Here is an 18,227-nt window from a genome sequence, read left to right as displayed (position 1 = left end):
AGAAGAAATCTTGGAAGCGGAAGTCAGCTCATTTAGAGAGAGATGAAAAAGCAGGGTTATCACAAAGAGAGGAAGAGGAAGAAGTCATAAATGAGATGGAAACCACCCAATCCCTGTCCTTTGAGTGAGTTGTGAAATATGTGAAAAGATCTCAGCTGTCACCTAGGTGAGCACGTTGCCACCTGGCTGCTTCTGGAATTAGAGGGGAAGGAAGCCAAGCAACTGGGATCTCATTCTAGGGAAGGAGGTGTTGACAAAGCAACTGGAAAAGGGACACAAGCTCTCAGCCTCTGGAGGTGGCTTCTGTCAGGTGTGAGAGAAAGGTATCCCTTCAAGGAAGATGTTACATATCACCCAGGAAAATGGATGACCATGGAGAAAGGTAGCCAGTATCTGAGGGAACTAGCTGTGCTTGAGGTGATTTATGGTGACCTGGACAATGAACAGTCATCCAAAGATCCAGATGAAGCCCAGTGCACACGACCCATGTGGCAGAAGTTTGTACGGAGTGCATCATCGACGCATGGGAACTCGTTGGCAGTAATGTCCTGGAAAGATAAAGAAGCACCAACAGTAGGGGATGTGATTGATAGACTCTGGGATTATGAAGCACGTCTACTGCTTACTCATATCAGCTGCGGAGAAAATATCATGGGAGGTCCAGCAACACAAAGAAGATATGTCCTACTCCCCATCTGTACAGACTAGGGTCTCAGCCATTAGGAATAAGTATCCCTTCTGCTTAAAGGAAAAGATACACACAACAGGGCACCCTATGGTTTTACCTGCATGACTGTGGAGAGGACAGGAGGAGGAGGAATGGAAAATCTACCTTGACCCTAGAGGCATGGGTACGTGAGCTACAAGGAAGAACAGTCACTCGGGGGTTCTTCCAGGAAAATTGCTGTTACAGTTTCCAGTAAGCAATTCCCCAGAGGAGCAGAAGCGCTGATTTTCTTTCAGAGCTTAATAGAGATGCTTCTGATAAGCATTTACCAGAAGTGAGTTGCAAATACTGCAAATGGAATTAGAGTGGCCCTGCGTCCAGCCAGGTGGAGGAAAGGGATAACCAGGTTTACTGGACTGTGTGGATCCGATGGCCTGTAATATCAGACCCAAAGGAGTATAAGGCTTTAGTGGACACCAGTGCACAGTGCACACTAATGCCATCAAACTATATAGGGGCAGAAACCATCAGCATTGCTGGAGTGACAGGGGGATCCCAAGAGCTAACTGTATTGGAGGCCGAAGTGAGCCTAACTGGGAATGAGTGGCAAAAGCACCCCATTGTGACTGGCCCAGAGGCTCCGTGCATCCTTGGCTATCTCAGGAGAGGGTATTTCAAGGATGCAAAAGGGTACAGGTGGGCTTTTGGTGTAGCTGCCTTGGAGACGGAGGAAATTAAACAGCTGTCTACCTTGCCTGGCCTCTCAAAGGACCCTTCTGTGGTGGGGTTGCTGAAGGTCAAAGAACAACAGGTGCCAATCGCCACCACAACAGTGCACCGGCAGCACTATCGCACCAACCAAGACTCCCTGATTCCCATCCATGAGCTCATTTGTTGACTGGAGAGCCAAGGAGTGATCATTAAGACTTGCTTACCTTTTAACAGTCCCATATGGCCAGTGCAGAAGTCTAATGGAGAGTGGAGGCTAACAGTAGACTATCATGGCCTGAATGAAGTCACTCCCCCACTGAGTGCTGCTGTTCCAGACATGCTAGAACTTCAATATGAACTGGAGTCAAAGGCAGCCAAGTGGTATGCCACAATTGATATTGCTAATGCATTCTTCTCAATCCCTCTGGCAGCAGAGTGCAGGCCACAGTTTGCTTTCACTTGGAGAGGTGTCCAGTACACCTTGAGTTGTCTGCCCCAGGGGTGGAAACACAGTCCTACCATTTGCCATGGAATGATCCATAATGCATCGGAACAAGGTGGAGCTCTGGAACACCTGCAATACATTGATGACATCACCATGTGGGGCAACACAGCGGAAGAAGTTTTTGAGAAAGGAGAGAAAATCCTTCTGAATGCTGGTTTTGCCATAAAACCAAAGTAAAGTCAAGGGACCTGCACAAGAGATCCAGTTCTTAGGAATCAAATGGCAAGATGGATGGCGTCAGATCCCAATGGATGTGATCAACAAAATAGCAGCCATGTCTCCACCAACTATCAAGAGGAACCACAAGCTTTCTTGGGCATTGTGGGTTTTTGGGGAATGCATATTCCAAATTACAGTCTGATCGTAAGCCCTCTCTATCAAGGGACCCAGAAGATGAATGATTTCAAATGGGGCCCTGAGCAACAACAAGCCTTTGAACAGATTAAACAGGAGATAGTTCATGCAGTAGCTCTTGGGCCAGTCCGGGCAGGACAAGATGTAAAGAATGTGTTCTACACTGCAGCTGGGGAGAATGGCCCTACCTGGAGCCTCTGGCAGAAAGCACATGGGGATACCTGAGGTTAACCCCTAGGGTTTTGGAGTCGGGGGTACAGAGGGTCCGAAGCCCGCTATACTCCAACTGAAAAAGAGATATTGGCAGCATATGAATGGATTTGAGCTGCTTCAGAAGTGGTTGGTACTGAAGCACAGTTGCTCCTGGCACCCCGACTGCCAGTGCTGGGCTGGATGTTCAAAGGAAACGTCCCCTCTACACACCATGCAACTGATGCTACATGGAGTAAATGGGTTGCACTGATCTCCCAGCGGGCTCGAGTAGGAAACCCCAGTCGCCCAGGAATCTTGGAAGTGATCATGGACTGGCCAGAAGGCAAAGACTTTGGAATATCACCAGAGGAGGGGGAGAAACATGCTGAAGAAGCCCCACTCTATAACAAACTGCCAGAAAACCAGAAGCAGTATGCCCTGTTCCCTGATGGGTCCTGTCGTCTTGTGGGAAAGCACCGGAGATGGAAGGCTGCTGTATGGAGTCCTACACGACAAGTTGCAGAAACTGCTGGAGGAGAAGGTGAATCGAGCCAGTTTGCAGGGGTAAAGGCCATCCAGCTGGCCTTAGACATTGCTGAATGGGAAAAGTGGCCAGTGCTCTATCTTCATACTGACTCCTGGATGGTGGCAAATGCCCTGTGGAGGTGGTTACAGTAGTGGAAGCAAAGCAACTGGCAGCGCAGAGGCAAACTCATCTGGGCTGCCGCACTGTGGCAAGATATTGCTGCCCGGGTAGAGACCCTGGTTGTAAAGGTACGTCATGTGGATGCTTTTGTCCCCAAGAGCTGGGCCACTGAAGAACATTGGAACAACCAGCAGGTGGATCAGGCTGCCAAGACTGAAGTGGCTGAGGTGGGTCTGGACTGGCAACATAAGGGTGAACTATTTCTAGTTCTGTGGGCCCATGACACTTCAGGCCATCAAGGGAGAGATGCAACATACAGATGGGCTTGTGGTCGAGGGGTGGGCTTGACTATGGATGCTATTGCGCGGGTTTTCCATGAATGTGGAACGTGCTGTAATCAAGCAAGCCAAGTGGGTAAAGTATACAATGGCTGATTGCCTGGCAAATTGACTGTATCACACTCCCACAAACCCGTTAAGGCAAGCGCCATGTGTTTACAATGGTAGAAGCTACCACCGGATGGGTGGAAACATATCCTGTGCCCCATGCCTCTGCCCGGAACACACTCCTGGGCCTGGAAAAAGAAGTCCGGTGGTGACATGGCACCCTAGAGTGAACTGAGTCAGAGACTCATTTCTGAAATAACCTCATCAACACCTGGGCCAAAGAGCGTGGCATTGAGCCGCTGTATCACATCCCCTATCATGCGCCAGCCCGTGCAAAAATCAAAAGATACAATGGACTATTAAAAACTACACTGAGACCAATGAGTGCTGGAACAGTTAAACACTGGGATACACGTTTAGCAAAGGCCACCTGGTTAGTCAACACTAACTCAAATCTTTGATTCAAGCTGGCCCTGCAGTCAGAACTGTTACATACTGTGGAAAGGGATAGATTCCCAGTAGTGCACGCAAAAACTATGTTGGGCAAAACAGTCTGGGTTATTCCTGCCTCAGGCGAAGGTAAACCCATTTGCGGGATTGCTTTTGCTCAAGGACCTGGGTGCACTTGGTGGGTGATGCGGGGGGATGGAGGAGTCTGTTGTGTACCCCAAGGGGTTTTGATTTTGGGTGAAAACAGCCAGTGAACTGAATTGTATGTTGTTTATTGCTATATTTAATATTGTTCATTATATTTTTTGTGGTTGTTACATGCCATATCAGTGGTATCATAGTAGAAATCTCCCAGTTCATGCAAGATGAGCTGTGATGAAACGAAGTGCAGCCGTGATGGACTAAGGACTGGCTTTGGTATGCAACAATCTAATACCAGAAACACCATCTCTCTTGCCCTGAAAGACTGTTGTTTTAGATGGAACAGGAAGTTATCGACTGAATGAACTCAATGGACATTTTTTTGGCCATTTGTGGCTATTTTATGTACCTTTTACAGGGGTGGTCCGTAGACTAAGGGAATGATATCTGTGTATTTTGTTTAAGGATGGGAAAGGGGAGGTGGTGGTGGATGGTTAGATTGTATTGTATAGTATGGGTCCTGGGCATGGCATAATTGTTATGGAATAAGGGGCGGAGAATGTGCTGGTTTTGGCTGGGATAGAGTTGATTTTCTTCACTCTAGCTGGTATAGTGCTGATGACACATTGATGTTTTAGTTGCTAAGTAGCAGGTAATTGTCTACTAAGTAGGGCCTATAGTATTTAGGGTCCTTTCTAGCTTCCCTTGATCTGCCAGGTGCACAAGAAGCTGGGAGGGGAGGGGCTACAGCCAAGACAGCTGACCTAACTGGTCAATGGGATATTCCCTATCACATGATGTCATTAACTGGTGGAGTTGGCATGCAGTAGGGTGGAATGGTTGTGTCTTGGACTAGTGGTGTTAGGTTGGTGGGTGGTGAGAGGTTGCAGTGCTTGTTGTTTGTTTTGGTTTTCATTCCCCCTTTCCCCCACCTGGATTTTGCCTCTTTTTCTTGTTATTTTCCTTTTCATGTTGTTGTTGTTATTGGTGTAATTATTAAACTGTTTTTATCTCAACCCATGAGTTTTTTCACTTTTTGATTCTCTCCCCCATCTTGCTGGTTGGGGAGTGAGTGAGTGGCTGTGTGGGTCTTAGTTGCTGGCTGGGGCTAAACTGCAACAGGGGAAGAAGTATCCCGGTTCCTGTAATCTCAAGTAAAGCTCATTTCTTGCGCTGTTTACAGTGCTCTTCCTTGCAATGCGTTTCTTAAAGCCACTGCATGACAAATATTTAAGTTGAGTTGTGTGGAATTTTTTTTCCTTTGTCAGTCACACCAGTATTATAGAATCATTAAGGTTGGAAAAGACCTCTAGGATCATCAAGTCCAACCATCATCCGAACAATACCATGTCTCAATGTCCTGAAGTGCCATGTGTACATGTTTTTTGAATGCCTGCAGGGATGGTGACTCTACCACCTCTCTGGGCAGCCTGTTCCAATGTCTGACCACTTTTTCAGTAAATAATTTTTTCCCAATATCCAATCTAAACCTCCCCTGATGCAACTTGAGGCCATTTCCTCTTGTCCTATTGCTAGTAACTTGGGAGAAGAGACCAACACCCACCTTGCTACACTCTCCTTTCAGGTAGTTGCAGAGTGTGATAAGGTCTCCCCTCAGCCTCCTCTTCTCCAGGCTAAACAACCCCAGTTCCCTCAGCTGCTCCTCATAAGACCTGTTCTCCAGACCCTTCACCAGCTTCATTGCCCTTCTTTGGACAGACTCCAGCACCTCAATGTCCTCCTTGTAGTGAGGGGCCCAAAAATGAACACGGTATTTGAGGTGCGGCCTCACCAGTGCTGAGTATGGGGGATGATCACTCCCCTACTCCTGCTGGCCACACTATTCCTGATACAAGCCAGGATGCTGTTGGCCGCCTTGGCCACCTGGGCACACTGCTGGCTCATGTTCGGCTGGCTGTCAACCACCACTCCCAGGTAATGATTCGTTGTGCAAGAGAAGCTTTGCTCTATGTTGCCTGCTTATTAGAGTAGTAATGTGTTAAATGGATAGTTTTGGAAACATCCTTAAGTATCTAAGCTATTTATAATTCTGATAGCTGTCTATTTGTATATCTTGCTCTTTAATCTGCAAAGTAACTGCTTATCTTCTGGTTGATTATTTCATGTAGTATGTGAGATGAAATAGTGATTGCTGGAAGGTAATTTCTTAGGGTGCAAGGATGGAAGCAAATCTCAGCAGAAAACATTAAGTCCCAAATTGTTTTGAATGTTATGTTCAAGAAGGTAACTACCATGCCTTTCTTTCAAACTGTGTAGTATAAGGATTAACCTACACTAGGATCTGGAGATAGTGAATTCTTTCCTGAAAGTATTTTCTAAAAGGTGATCATCTGCATACAGAGGACCTACTGTAATGATACTAAGTTCTCTGGGAGTGAAATTTTACCTTGTGAAACCAAGATAATGTGGTGCAGAGTCTCCCCCGCCCGAATATATTAGAATTTGTCTTAAAAATGCATTCATAGTCTAGTAATTAAAAAAATGAAGCGTCTGTTGACCTTACAAGCATGAAATAACTGTACATTTTTTCGTATTTCCCTCGTGCCAACTTCATTCGTGATAGTCTATCTGTAATAAGAATCTAGAGCATAGTAAATTGGAATTCACTCAAACTGAGGGCATGTGTGTGGGTTTTTTGTTTGTGGGGTTTTTTTTTGTTTTTGTTTTTTTCATAATTTAATGTTTGTATTCTTCCCTCCCCCTCCAACTGTGTATTTGATTTATGAACTGCATTCACTTTTTTGTTTCTTAGTTATCTTTCTCCTGGGTTTTTATCACTTAAAAAAAAAATAATCTATTTAACATTTTATGCTGTAGATAGTCTTATCTCTTTTGGGGAAGTGTCAGAGACTTTTAAGATACTGCAGTCTATTTTCAGTGCTTCTGTTGTGTTTTAAAACGGTGGGTGGAAAAAGGTTCATGAAAGATAACTTATATGTGTTTTTACATTTATTCTGCTGTGTGATTAGAATACAAGTTGGACAGTGCTTTTTAAGTATACGTGTATATATTTATATCCATATATCTTGAAATAAGAGGGGAAAACATACATTTTAAGATCCAAAACCCAGAAATGGCGCTCTGCTAAGATCATAGATTTTCTGGTATCGCTCCTGATTATTGCGTATGAACCGAGTCTTGCATGCTGAAATTATAGCCAGTAGTGAAGCTGAGTTTTGTGAGATTTAACATACATTGCTGAGGAGTGTCCTCCTCTTCCCTTCCCCTTGAGTCATTCATCCGGAGAAGAAACGCGCCCCCCCCCCCCCCAAAAAAACCCAACAAAAAACCCCAAACAACCCCAATCCCCAATACAAAACAAAAAACCCCACCCAAAACACAAAACACAAATCAAAAACAGTTTAGCTACTTAATGGCAAGTGCCTAAGCATACAAAGTACCTGGAAGTTGATGCCCTCTCCTGTCAATTGCTTAGCTTCCAGGAAACTGAATTTCTGTATAACCAAATTATCCATTAACAGTGTGAAGGATAGTAGTCAAGTATGTTTAAGCACTTCTTACTGATTTTATTTTTTTTAATGGAATAAATGTGTCAAAACATGTTCTTGTAATACAGGCTAAATAATTTAGGTGTGTGTTATCTGTAATTATGCATCTTTTGTTTGCCCTACTTCATACTTTGTATAACTGATTTTTTTTTTTAGTTGCTTTCAGAAAGTAACTGCAGAGAACACTTGTTTATTCTGTTCGTACCTAATTGCGTTAATGTAGCTGCTAAATGATCAGCTTTGTATGTGCGCTCCTAGTCATTGTGTTCGTGAATTCATAAGTTCATGTTTTTCTCTTATTTTTTCCTTAGTTTGAATGATGGATTCAGCTAAACTATGCTTAAAACAAATCTAAATATCCTTTTTTCCTTTGTTATGGTAGATGAAGAAAATGGAAAGAGGAGAATAGTGTAGCAGTAACTGAATTTTTTTTCCTGTTCCTCGTATAACAACTATTTTGCTTTCACAAGATCTACGGATGCAGTAGAACTGACTAACAAATATCTCAAATAGTCTTTTTGACCCTATTAAAACTTGATTAATGGAAGATTTCTAATGAATTTTGCTGCTTTAAGTGATCATTTCGATTGCTCACTGCTATTAGTAATAGCACCTGTATTAAGAGAGTTGTGTGATGATGCTTCTTGACTTTGTGTGGAATGTGTAATGAAATGAGAGTAGTGTCCATTACGATGTCCCATCTGGCTTCTTCCTCCAGTAGGTCTAGTCAAAGTGATAGATGAACTTGGATTATAATATGATATATTACTACTGATTTAAGCATGGGCTGTAGGATATGTTCTTTCAGAGTCCGAAGCATTGGATAGCAGTACTAACTCCACCTTCTTTTTTGCAATAGCTAAACAAAACTTCATATAGCCAGGTAGACCCTGATCTTTAATCTTGTAGAGCTATTGGAAAAAAAGGAACAGTAACAGAGGACCAGAAAGAGTATAAAGAAAACATTTTCTTCTGTGTTTTTTTAATTTTATTTTTATTCACAACTTTTTTTGAAATGCAGCATGATTTTCACAAGTGTGGTAGGTGGAGTAAAATATAAGTTGATTGTTCTCATACTTGGCTTTGTAGCCACAAAAATACTTGTTCTGTCAGATATTGTCTGCAAAGGATGATTTTGTGCATTCAACAGTGCAAATCTATCTAGTTCTGAAAAGTTCTGGTTGTTCATAAGTCTTCTGAAATGAGTTTATAACTCAAATATAATATGGGTTCTTTTTCATACAGTAACCCACCGATCAGGGCTTTGAGTTGGAATTGGTTCTTGGTGTTAATTAGGCAGCATGTGATTTTAATTAAAAAAAAAAAAGTATGTGATAATGAAAAAACTAGGAGTAAGCTGTAGCCTTAGTTCGACTTAATTTCTATGTTATGTTGCGGGAAAACCTTAAATTAGGGGAAGAAGTACCAGAGCAAAAGATCTTTCTTCTAAAGATGTGTGAAATGCTTATTTTCCTACTCCTCCTCTCCAACCCTTAACTTTTGGTCTCTAGCTCAACAGTGAGCACTTGTAGCATGTATGCCAGGGTAGTAAATTTTTTTATTGAAGAGAAAAATCTAAAATTTTTTACTTGGTAACAAGGAGGTGGTTAATGTTCACGGGAAATACATTGCAATCGCCAATGGAGTTAAATTGATGTCTGTCTTTTGAACTTGTATAACAACATCTTATTTGTTAGTAGGGGAGAGAATGGAGGATGGAGGGGTGTTCCAGTCGTCTTTTCCAATCCTTGGATAATCATCTTTCATGTAATGATCTGTGCAATTGTTCATATAACCATACAGTTACTGTATTCTTTTTCTTGCTACCTGGGATATAGTGGAAGGGTCAGTGATTGAAGCACTAATGGAGGGTACTGCAGAATTCAAGACTTGCTAGAGGTAGTCACAGACTTGGACACATAACCTGGAGGAGTTGGCATGTTCAGCAGTCCACTGTCTATCTGTAAGGATGCCACTTCAATCTCAAATGGAACTGAAAGTTTAACCTTCTGTGGAAGACTGCAAGATGAGCGAGAGGGAAGTTACTTAGCTCTTCCTAGTTAAGAGCCCATAAAGCTGTTTCAGTCTTTACATCATAGAGCAGCAGTTCCTAAATGGGGTGTGTATGAAGGGAGTTGCTGGCCAGATATAAACTTGACTGAATAAGATACTTACATTAATATTTTTAGTCATTAAAAAATAATTTGGCTGTAGGTGGGAAAGCAGTAGGAAAATTTTAGGTTGGGTATTAGGAAAAGGTTCTTCACCCAGAGGGTGGAGCACTGGAACAGGCTCCCCAGGGAGGTAGTCACGGCACCAAGCCTGACGATATTCAAGAAGCACTTGGACAGCGCCCTCGGACACATGGTGTGAATTTGGGGTTGTCCTATGCAAGGACGGGAGTTGGACTTGATAATCCTTGTGGGTCCCTTCCAACTCAGGATGTCCTATGATTCTATGAAAATTCCAGAAGGAAAGTTCCAGAGCCACCACTGTAAGAGACAGTAATCCAGTTTGTCACAAAAAATATCAAATTTTTTATTCCCAAGCAAGCCAGGAAAGGAGCAGTACAGTCGTCAACCCTGGCATCCTTCAGTTTCTAGCTGTGCTGGCCACGGCACTGTGGGAAGCTGATACCAGCGGTGTTTTGGAAAAGGCAGCTGAGATCTGTTAAACAGTCCTATTAGTATGAAGGTTTTAGAGTTATGAGATGATAATCAGTTTTACCTCTTTTATATTTTGGTACACTGCTTTCTCTGTTTGCATTACTTTGAGATTTGGCAGAGGACAAAAATGAGTAATTGTAGATTGGTGGTTGTGGTGGTAAGTTATATATTGCCAGTTGTGTCTCCTGTGTTTAATTCTAATGTAAAACAAAGTTAATGTGTAGATTTGAAACCGTCTTAGTTTTTGTGCAAGGTCTCTTATACCTGTCATCTTGAAAACACTTCTTAATTCTTTTTCACAGATCCATGTGGACGGTTTCATAAACTGTTTTGTGTCCTGGTGCTTCTACGGTCCAAGTTCAGAAACTAATTGAGACTCCTATGGTGTGAATTGGCAACAATGGAGTGATTCGGGTAGGTGACTGTCCAGATGAGTTGAAGGAGATAAGGGGAAAGAAATGTTTTGAGTGCACTTACTACTTCAGTTACTCTACAATGTACTAATATCTTCTCTCACCCTCACCTGATAAACTTCTAATTGTTGAATTTGTATTACAATAGCTTGTAGGGAAGATGTGTGAGAACTGTGGATATTTTCTGGCAGGAAGCGCTAGGGTTATTCATTGCAGTGGAATGGGTCTGTCATCCTTGGGTCACAGAACATGGTCTGTGTATCTGTGGTTTTGACAGGTTTGTATGGCTCTGTGTGAGCGCTTGCGTATAGGTGTCGTGGTTTAGCCCCAGTCAGCAACCAAGCACCGCGCGGCTGCTCGCTCGCTCCCCCCTGGTGGGATGGAGAGAATCGGAAAAGTGAGGTAACTCATGGTTTGAGATAAAGACAGTATAATAGTAAAAGCAAAAGCTGCGTGTGAAAGCAAAGCAAAACAAGGAATTCATTCACTACTTCCCATGGGCAGGCAGGTGTTCAGCAGTCTCCAGGAAAGCAGGGCTCCATCACACGTAACGGTTACTTGGGAAGACAAACGCCATCACTCCCAATGTCCCCACTTCCTTCTTCTTCCCCAGCTTCATATACTGAGCATGACGCCATATGGTATGGAATATCCCTTGGGTCAGTTGGGGTCAGCTGTCCTGGCTGTGCCCCCTCCCAGCTTCTTGTGTACCCGGCAGAGCATAGGGAGCTGAAAAAAGTCCTTGACCAGTGTAAGTGCTATTTAGCAACAACTAAAACATCTCCACATTATCACCACTGTTTCCAGCAAAAATCCAAAACATAGCCCCATATGTTCTTCTACTACAAAGAAATTTAACTCTATCCCAGCTGAAACCAGGACAATAGGCAATTTGGCTTCCATTGCTTCTGGTATAATTTTCTGCATTACTTTTTTACTTTGAATGCTACATAAATGTATGCAAGGCAGTAACCCATTTTATGATAATGTATTCAGGTAGATCTATGCAAAAATAAAAGCAGTTTCAAACAAATACTTCTGCCCTGGGTAAGCTAACTTAAATGCTCTTGTCCTATCCAGCAAAAGGCTAATATGATTGGGATTTTTTTTTTTTTTTTGCAGTTGGAAGCATGTACTGTTTTGGTTTTGTATGCTTGTCACATTTACATAAGTTTTAGTTGCTAGTGGTATGTTTCTGAGGGATGCTGAGACTGAAGGGTTTTTTATTTACACTTTTTATCCCCTAATTTAACAGCAGGCACACATAGCTCCTCAAAGAATTATAGGGACAGTATAACCAGAATGATATGGAGTTTTTTAGTAAGCATATGCTTAATTTTGAAGCGTTGCAAACATCTTTAATAGATCACAGTGTGTTTTGATCTTAATATACTGGAGTAATATCTGCAATAGGGTATGTTTGATATTAGTATACTGTCTTAGTCCTAATTAGGACCATTGAGCAAATGAATTTTTCACCCTCCTCTCTATCTCTTGCTCTGATTCAAGAATGTAGGTAGAATATGCTCACAAATATCTGTAAATGTCCACGTAAAATGCTTGACTTCCGAGAGGGGAAATACTTTAAGCATTTAAGACAGTATTTTTTTTCTATTAATAATATTGTAGAAATGATGTGCTTGGAAACATAAATGCCTTATGAGATTTAAATTAGGAACCATTATGAAAAGATAGTACAAGTCTTCGAACTTATGCTTGAAAATGGGTTTGCGGGGGTATGGTGGGTTGACAGTGGCTGGATGCCAGGTGTCCACCAAGCTGCTATATCACTCCCCCTCCTCAGCTGGACAGCAGGAGAAAATATAATGAAAGGCTTGTGGGTTGAGATAAGGACAGGGAGATCACTCAGCAGTTACCATCATGGGAAAAACAGTCTCAACTCAGGGAAATTAGCTCAATTTATTATCAATCAAATCAGAGTAGGATAATGAGAAATAAAACCAAATCTTAAAACACCTTTCCCCCCACCCCTCCTTTCTTCCTGGGCTCAACTTCACTCCTGAATTCTCTACCTCCTCCCCACTGAGCAGCGCAGGGAGATGGGGAATGGGGGTTGTGGTCAGTTCATCATGTGTTGTTTCTGCTGTTCCTTCCTCACACTCTTCCCCTGCTCCAGCGTGGGGTCCCTCCCATGGGAGACAGTCCTCCGCGAACTTCTCCAATGTGGGCCCTTTCCACGGGGTGCAGCCGTTCAGGAACTGATTGCTCTGGCATGGGTCCCCCACGGGGTCACAAGTCCTGCCAGAAAATCTGCTCCAGTGCAGGTTCTCTGTGGGGTCACAGCCACATCCACCTGCTCAGGCATGGGGTCCTCCACAGGCTGCAGGTGGCTATCTGCTCCACCGTGGCCCTCCATGGGCTGCAGGGGCACAGCCTGCCTCACCATGGTCTTCACCAGGGGCTGCAGGGGAATCGCTGCTCTGGCGCCTGGAGCACCTCCTCCCCCTCCTTCTTCTTCACTGACCTTGATGTCTGCAGAGTTGTCTCTCATATTCTCACTCCTCTCTTCCAGCTGCTGTTGCACAGCAGGTTCCCCCCCCCCCCTTAAATACGTTATCCCAGAGGCGCTACCACTGTCACTGATTGGCTCAGCCTTGGCCAGCAGTGGGTCCATCTTGGAGCTGGCTGGCACTGGCTCTATTGGACATGGGGGAAGCTTCTGGCAGCTTCTCACAGAAGCCACCCCTGTAGCCCCCTCCTCTGCTACCAAAGCCTTGCCACACAAACCCAATGCATGGGGAAACTTTTTTAATAAAACAAGTTAGTAAATATGAAAGACAAGAATATATTGAGCAGCAGAAATTTTTTTTAGAGGAAAATTTTTATTATATTTATTAAAAGTACTTGACATACTGTGTGAGAACTTCAGAATTTAATGTTTCTGTCGATCCTTGGTTACAGAAAATTGGATAAAGTGCCTTTTTTCTCTTTTAAACTTCTGAGATTTCTTTCACGGTTCTCTGACTAGTGAGTGGTACTGTGAAATAATTGTCACAAAAGATTTTATCATGTGGATAGTGTCGTGGTTTAGCCCCAGTCAGCAACCAAGCACCATGCAGCCGCTCGCTTACTCCCCCCTGGTGGGACGGGGGAGAGAATCAGAAGGGTTAAAAGTGAGGCAACTCATGGGTTGAGATAAAGACAGTTTAATCGGTAAAGCAAAAGCTGCACGTGGAAGCAAAGCAAAACAAGGAATTCATTCACTACTTCCCACGAGCAGGCAGGTGTTCAGCCATCTCCAGGAAAGCAGGGCTCCATCACACGTAACAGTTACTTGGGAAGACAAACGCCATTACTCCAAACGTCCCCCCCTTCTTCCTTCTTCCCCCAGCTTTATATACTGAGCATGATGTCATATGGTATGGAATATCCCATTGGTCAGTTGGGGTCAGCTGTCCTGGCTGTGCCCCCTCCCAGCTTCTTGTGCACCAGGCAGAGCACAGGGAGCTGAAAAAAGTCCTTGACCAGTGTAAGTGCTACTTAGCAACAACTAAAACATCTCCACATTATCACCACTGTTTCCAGCAAAAATGTAAAACACAGTCTCATACTAGCTACTACGAAGAAATTTAACTCTATCTCAGCTGAAACCAGGACAGATAGACTGAGACTTTTAATAAGCTTTTATTGTTAAGCTAACAATAACAAAGCAGGGAGATCAAGCAACAGTGCACAGCTTGGGTTTCCTTTATTATGCTATTCATGTTGTTCAATAACATTCCCTAATATGCATGAAAAATAGGCTGATACACCTCTTTGTTGAGAATAATTTTATATTGAATTAGAATCTTGTTTTATAACCCTAGTTTCATTGTGGATCTGCTTGTTTTGGCATCGAAACACTTCTGTTAAGTCTTATTAAGATAACTCAAATGAAGTTGTTAATCAGTAGTTTATTTTTTGTTGCTTTGTAGTAGTTTGCTCTTATGTCTAGTCCCTTGTTCACTTCTAACTATTGGTTCATTGGCAGGCATGATTAACTAGCCTTTATTGGGGGAAGAAAATCTCTACTAGCTAAAAAGAACAGGATTAGGAAGCAAATGTTGGCTTTGCTGCATGCTTGTGGCTGGCTGCAAGCAGATCTTGAATAGTTGGATTGTAAAGCATGTTATGAAGTGTTTACTGTAGGTATCCTAAGAGACCTAGTAAGTGTTTGTTTTGTGACTCTTGGATAGAGGCTTCTTAATACCAATTGAGTGTGCGTTCTCCAGCTTCTCAAAATGTTATAATGAATAGATTTCTGGAAAAGGTGTCATAATTTGTCATGCTGCTAAATCCACAATTAGCACTGCTAAATGTTTAAGTCCAGCATGAAGGCAGTGGATCAATGTGTACTTAAAAGTACTGAAGTACATGGTCAACATACAGACCATAAATGAGTTCTTACTTGTGTATAGCTACAATATATGAAAGGAACTTTAAGACCAAATGTTAAATGCTAAAATTTGTCCGATTTGTTTTTTAACTCATTGTAATCCATATTCCGCCTAATAAATGAATCTGACAAGTCCCCGAAATCTTCACTTGTACAGAGTATTGCAGCTTCTTTTGCAGTGGAGTAATATTGTATATTTGGTCTTCTGACTATGCCTTATTTAAAGATGCAGTTTTGAAGCTGTGTGTAATTAAAGTCAATCAAGGAAAATACTACTTCATTGTCTTGCGTTCAAAGCTTCCACCTGAATAAAGAAAACAACATTGGCTGAAGAGAGGCCCCTGTATCCCATCCCTTCAGTATTCTTGTGGCTCCTTTTATTTCAGTAGTTATTGGACATGTTCCAAGCTGCTTATATAACCTCTGGTCTGCACATTTATTCTGTGAGCCTTCTTGACTTGCTGATTCATTTCTCCTTGTAGCAATAAATGTTGGCCCAAATCTCCCCGTTTCTAGTTCTATTGACAAGTTCTGGCATGAACTGCCTGCTCAAACATCTCAGGTGGTTCAGCTATGAAGGTTAATCCAGTCAGCACAAGATGTGTTTTATCTTGGCAGTGCATGTTGGGAACCTGTTGTTCTGTCAGCCTGGTGTTCCCTGTAGTGCAAAAAAGGCATGGACAAGTTATCTTGATAGGTGAAACAATTCTCAGGCCCAGGGGCATTCAACACTTAAATATTTTAGGCTCCTTTGCTGAATGTTATTTTAGTTTGAGGATTTATGGAAGATAGTAGTTCACTTGTCACTTTAAATGTGCACACTGCTAATGGAATCAGTCTAAAACAAGATTAGGTTATCAGAGGGTGGCTTGCATGCATGATAAGCTTCCTGGTTGTCACATGTCCAGAATTGGATAGTCTAAGGAAAACAATGTTCATCCTGAATGCATCTAGGCAAATTTGTTTGATTCTATGGAAATGCTAGGTATTAGGAAACTCCCTTTTGCATTGCATAAGCAGTTCTTGGATCTTATTTGTTAATTCAGCAATTAGCAAATAAACACTTCTTACACAGTGCCATAAACATGTGTGGTGGTTTCAGAGGAAAAGTATGCAGAGAATACTTCTAACTTATTTAAATAGCATGGCACATTCTGACTTCCTCTTCCTCTTTCCTCTCTTCTTTTCCAGCTACATTGTTCAATGGAGATTACAATTAAGTGCTAATGTATGCAAACTTCCTTTTGACAGTTGTCTTTGAAGGTCTTGGCCAATGCAGTTTGCTGTTTTAAGAATGTCTGTGCCTATTTCTTCATTTAAGATATAGTTTCTATGTTACTCACAGACCTAATTGACTATTTCCTCCTTTTATTTATTTTTATTGATGTTTTTTCTTAATGATGTAATTGTAGTCATTATAATATGAAAGTGTATTTTCCTGCTAATGGAAATAAATTATGAGGCAGAAATGCCTACCTAGTAAAATGCTTTACTTCCAATGATGTCATAAGCAACTGTGGGGAGCTGTAATGGATGTGCCATAGTTTGTTTTTCTGCCAAACTATTTTCTTTCATATAAAGTACAAATTGTACAAGTTTTACAGATTTAATTGTACAAATTTATATGAAGTACAGATTTTTTCCAGTACTGTTAGCATGTCTGGAGGGTCATGCAACAGTGGTGTGGAGAGCTGCACAGACTGATGTATTATAAAACTCCCTATCAACATGAGAGATATTGGCTGTCACTGAACAAGAGTGGAAAATGCAGCTGGCTAGTTTGCAGCTAGTTCAGACCAAAGAAGCTTTGTACCTAGAAAGCAGGAAGAATGAATTGCCTTTGATTTCTAGGGAAGGGTAGTATGGGAAGAGTACTATGTATTTATGAACATCCAATTACCATCAAGTTGTCATCATGAAGATTTCACATCCACAAAGATCTTCAGCCATCCAAGACAAACTCTCCTTCTGAGTGATTTTTACACCGTTGACAATTGGAAGACTGTAATGTATAAATGGACAAAAGGCAGGTGTACTGTGCTTCCAGAGGTCTGGGTGGTCTTCTGACATTCTTCCTGATAGTGAGCCAATGAGGACAAAGGCAGATAAGAAGTGAGCTAGCTGGCTAGGTAAGTGGTGCAGAAGGGGTGATTTTTCCTATTATGAAACAGTAGCTTGGTTGTAGGGCAGAGAGAGATAATGGAGTTTTCTCTGAAGAGAGTAACTTGAAGTGAACATGAATTATAGAGGAGAGGCAAATAGAATAGTAAATAAAGCACATGCAGAAAGACAAAAACTTTATTCTAATACAAAACCAAGATATTGAAATACAGGTCATCAAGGACTGATGCCCAGGGAAGTGGTTGAGTCACCATCCCTGGAGGTATTTAAAAGACCCTGTAGATGTGGTGCTTAGGAACATGGTTTAGTGGTGGACTTGGTAGTGTTAGGTTAACGGTTGGACTTGATGATCTTAAAGGTCTTTTCCAACCTAAATGATTCTATGATTCTATAATTCGAAGGATTGTTATAAAGGAAGAAGTGTTAGGTACTTGGGGGGAATATAAAAATCTTATGCTTGGTCTGTTTAATGTCACTGGCCCTTGTTAGGAAGGACAAAGTGAGGGAAAAGGCTAGTGCTATTTTGATTAAAATAACTTTACCTGCTTTTGACTTAATTGGGATTCTCTCTGGTAAGCCACAGCATAAATAGCTTGCTATGGACCATCAAATTGCAGTCACAGGAAAATTAATTTTTATGTGCAAGTGGTCTCATACTGCTAATGCTCATCAAAAAAGATGATGGATGCAATATTCTTAGAAGTCATTGTAGAAGGATTAGGAGTAACACCTGACATTGAAAAGTGCCAAGTAAGCAATTGCATATTGAAAACCTCTTTGTGTCTGATAAAGTATAAATGACTATGAATGGCTGCTGATGGTCCTTCATTACTTTTCCCTACTTTTGTTATTGCTAAATTACAGACTTCAAATAAGTATTCCAGGCTTATTCTGTATATCTATTCATGGTTATAAATGTCTTCATACTTATTTAGGAGCTGAAACACCTCCCTTCTCTGTAGAAAGCTACCTTTGTGCTTTTAGCTGTGATTTGAGCTAATTGGAGCATGAGGTGAGGGAGGGGAAGAGCCGCCTTTGAGATGTCAAGG

General features: G+C 42.0%; 1 protein-coding gene across 11 annotated transcripts in view; it reads left to right on the top strand.

Moving 5' to 3' along the window:
• LOC135310821 (erbin-like) overlaps positions 1 to 18,227 on the top strand; it is a 173,340-nt gene that overhangs the window by 9,377 nt on the left and 145,736 nt on the right. For all 11 annotated transcript variants that reach the window (XM_064439840.1, XM_064439847.1, XM_064439845.1 and 8 more), the window contains one exon: positions 10,551 to 10,662. The gene's annotated coding sequence lies outside the window, so the exon portion shown is untranslated. The remainder of the gene's footprint in view (positions 1 to 10,550; positions 10,663 to 18,227) is intronic.

The sequence above is a fragment of the Phalacrocorax carbo genome (genome assembly GCF_963921805.1).
Source record: "Phalacrocorax carbo chromosome W unlocalized genomic scaffold, bPhaCar2.1 SUPER_W_unloc_10, whole genome shotgun sequence".
Taxonomy (NCBI): domain Eukaryota; kingdom Metazoa; phylum Chordata; class Aves; order Suliformes; family Phalacrocoracidae; genus Phalacrocorax; species Phalacrocorax carbo.
The sequence above is the reverse complement of the archived record's forward strand: the minus strand, read 5'-3'. Positions and strand labels throughout refer to the sequence as shown.